The sequence below is a fragment of the Mus caroli genome, chromosome 7, assembly GCF_900094665.2.
Source record: "Mus caroli chromosome 7, CAROLI_EIJ_v1.1, whole genome shotgun sequence".
NCBI lineage: Eukaryota > Metazoa > Chordata > Mammalia > Rodentia > Muridae > Mus > Mus caroli.
In genome coordinates, this window is record NC_034576.1 from 65,614,511 (window position 1) to 65,618,595 (window position 4,085).

General features: G+C 39.3%; 1 pseudogene; it reads right to left on the reverse strand.

The window, feature by feature from the left end:
- The window catches only part of LOC110299213, a 2,323-nt pseudogene extending 2,132 nt beyond the window's left edge, over positions 1-191 (reverse strand).
- Positions 192-4,085: the final 3,894 nt, after the last annotated feature.

The window sequence follows — 4,085 nt, forward strand, 5'->3', positions numbered from 1 at the left end:
ACCAGTACCATGCAGTTTTTATCACAATTGCTCTGTAGTACAGCTTTAGGTCAGGCATGGTGATTCCACCAGAGGTTCTTTTATCCTTGAGAAGAGTGTTCACTATTTCTTGAGTTTTCTTCTCGCCATTTTCTCATTTTATCTCTCATTTCTTTCCAAGTCACTTCGTAATTCTCAGTGACGTTTGCCATCTCCCTAGAACCCAGAGAAGGCAAGGAGAGAGGGACCAGAGAACTCTTAAACCTGATAAACAACTTCAGCAAAGTAGCTGGATAAAGTTTACTCAAACAAGTCTGCCTTCTTCCTCTACTCAAAGGTTAAACAGACTAAGAAAGAAATTAGGGAAACAACTTCCTTCTCAATAGTCATAAATAATATAAAATACTTTTCTATGTGACAGAAATGTCAAGTCTCTGAAGAAATAAATTGAAGATCTCAGAAGATGGAAAGATCTCCCATGCACATGGATTGGCACAATTAATATAGTAAAAATAGCCATCTTGTCAAAAAAAATCTACAGATTCAATGCAATCCCCATCAAAATACTAACTCAACTTTTCATAGAGTTAGAGATAACAATTTGCAAATTCATTTGGAATCTCAGAAAACAAGGATAGCAAAAACATTCTCAAAAATAAAAGAACTTCCATAGGAATAACCATCGGTGGCCTCAAGCTATACTTCAGAGCAATAGTGATAAAAACTGCATGGTATTGGTAAAAGAGACAAACAGGTAGATCAATGGAACAGAATTGAAGGCCCAGAAATTAACCCACATACCTATGGTCACTTGAATTTTGACAAAAGTAATAAAATGATCCAGTGGGAAAAAAAGCATTTTCAACTAATGGTGCTGGCTCACCTAGTGGTTAACATGTAGAAGAATGCAAATTGATCCATTCTAATCTCCGTGTAAAAAGCTTGAGTCCAAGTGGATCAAGGACCCCCCACAAAAACCAGATACACTGAAACTAATAGAAGAGAAAGTGGTGAAGAGCCTGGAACACATGGGCACAGGGAAAAAATCTGGAAAATACATCAATGGCTTATGCTCTATGATCAAAAATCAGCAAATGGGCCCTCATAAAATTGCAAAACTTCTGTAGTACAAATGACACTCTCCATAGGATAAAACGGCAACCAACAGATTTGGAAAAGATCTTTACCAATCAAAAATCCAATAGAGGGTTAATACCCAATATTTACAAAGAACTCATGAAGTCAGACTCCAGAGAACCAAGTAACCCTAGTAAAAAATTGGGTACAAAGCTGAACAAAGAATTCTCAACTGAGGAATACTGAAAGGCTGAGAAGCACCTAAAGAACTGTCAACATCCTTAGTCATCAGGGAAATGCAAATCAAAACAACCCTGAGATTTCTTATAACATCAGTCACAATGAATGGCTAAGATAAAAAACTCAGGTGAGACTGCCTTGGTGGCCCATGCCTTTAATCCCAGCACTCGGGAGGCAGAGGCAGGTGGATTTCTGAGGTCTAGGCCAGCCTGATCTACAAAGTGAGTTCCAGGACATCCAGGGATATACAGAGAAACCTTGTCTCGAAAATCCAAAACCAAACCAAACCAAACCAAACCAACAAAAAACAAAAAACAAAAACAAAAACAAAAAACAAAAAACAAAACAAAACAAAAAAACCCAAAAAACTCAGGTGAGAGCCGATGCTGGTGAGGATGTGGAGAAAAAAGAACACTCTACCATCGTTGGAGGGATGTCAAGCTGGTACAACCACTCTGGATATATGTATGGAGGTTTCTCAGGAAATTTGGCACAGTACTACCTGAGGACCCAGCTATACCACTCCTGGGCATATACCCAAAAGATGTTCCAATCTATAACAAGGACACACCATGTTCATAGCAGCCTTATTTCTAATAGCCAGAAGCTGTAAATAATCTTTATCAAAAGAATGGATACAGAAAATGTAGTACATTTACGTAACAGAGCATTACTCAGCTATCAAAAAAAATGAATTCATGAAATTCTTAGAAAAATGCATGGAATTAGAAAATATCATCCTGAGTCAGGTAACCCAGTCACAAAACACCATACATGGTATGTACTCACTTATAAGTGGTTATTACCGCAAAAACTCAGAATTCCCAAGATACACTTCATGGACCACATGAAGCTCAAGAATAAGGAAGAAGGAAATGTGGATGCTTCAGTCCTCCTAAGAAGTGGGAACAAAATTCTCATGGGAGGAAATACAGAGAAAAGGGTGGGGCAAAGACTGAAGGAAAGTCCATCCAGAGACTGCCCCACCTGGGGAACCATCCCATATGCAGCCACCAAACCCAGACACTATTGCAGATGCCACGACGTGCTTGCTGTCTGGAGCCCTCATAAAACTTAGCTCTTCAGAGAGCCTCTGCCAGAGCCTGACCAAAACAGATGCCGATGCTTGCAGCCAATCATTGTAATGAGCACAGGATCCCCAAAGGAGGAGTTAGAGAAAGGACTGAATGAGCATAAGGGGTTTGCAACCCATAGGAAGAACAACAATATCAACTAACCAAACCCCTCAGAATTCGCAGAGACTAAACCACCAACCAAGTACACATGGACGGTCCCATGGCTCCAGCCACATATGTAGTAGAGGATGGCCTTGTTTGACATCAATAGGAGGAGAGGCTCTTGGCCCTATGAAGGCTTGATGCCCCATTGTAGGGGAATGCCAGAACAGGAAGGCAGGAGTGGGTGGGTGGCTGGGGAAGTACCCTCATAGAAGCAGGGAGAAGGAGCGTGGGATAGCAGGTTTCCAAAGTGGAAACCTGAAAATTTAATAACATTTGAAATGTAAATAAGGAAAATATCCAATATCAATAAATAAATAAATAAATAAATAAATTAAATAAATAAATAAAATATAAAGAAAAACAAGATGCAGCCTGCTAAGGTAATCACCATCCCAGATCTCAAGCTGTACTACAGAACAATACTGATAAAAACTGCATAATATTGGTACAGAGACTGGCAAGTAGATCAATGCAATGGAATTGAAGACACATAAATGAACCCACACATCTATGATTATTTGATCTTTGACAAAGAATCTTAAACCTTCCATTGGAAAAAGGACAGCATTTTCAACATAGGGTGACATTTCAACTGCCAGCCAGCATGTAGAATGCAAATTGATGCATTATTGTCTCCCTGTTCAAAGCTCAAGTCCAAGTGAATCAAAAACAATCACAAAAATCCAGAAACACTGAATAATAGAAGAGAAAGAAGGGGAAAGTCTTGAACAAATTGGCACAGGGAAAAATGTCCTCAACAGATCACCAATGGCTTATGCTCTAAGATGAAAAATCGGCAAATGGGACCTCATAAATTAGAGAGCTTCTGTAAGGCACAGAACACTGTCAATAGGACAAAATAGTAACCAACAAATTGGGTAAAGATCTTTACCAATCCTACATCCGATAGAGGGCTAATATCCAATATACACAAAGAACTCAAGAAAATACACCCCAGAGAACAAAATACCCCTATTAAAAATGAGGTACATAGCTAAACAAAGAATTCTAAAATTAGGAATACCAAATGGCAGGGAAGCACCTAAAAACTGTTCAACATCCTTAGTCTTCAGGTAAATGCAAATCACAATGACCCTGAGATTCCATCTCATATCAGTCAGATTGGCTAAGATCAAAAACTCAGGTGACAGCAGATGCTGGTGAGGATGTGGAGAAAGAGGAACACTCCACCATTCCTGGTTGGATTTCTAGCTGGCATAAACACTTTGGAAATTAATCTTGTGGTTCCTCAGAAATTTGGACACAGTGCTACCTGAGGACCTAGCTATATCACTCCTGGGCATATACCCAAAAGATTTTCCAACATATAACAGGGACACATGCTCCACTGTGTTCATAGCAGCCTTAGCTATAATAGCCAGAGGCTGGAAACAACCCACATGTCATTCAACATTGGACTAGATACAGAAAATATAGTACATTTACACAATGGTGTACTACTCAGCTACTATAAACAATGACTTCAGAAATTTGTAGGCAAATGGATGGAACTAGACAGTATCATTCTGATTGAGATAACCCAGTCAC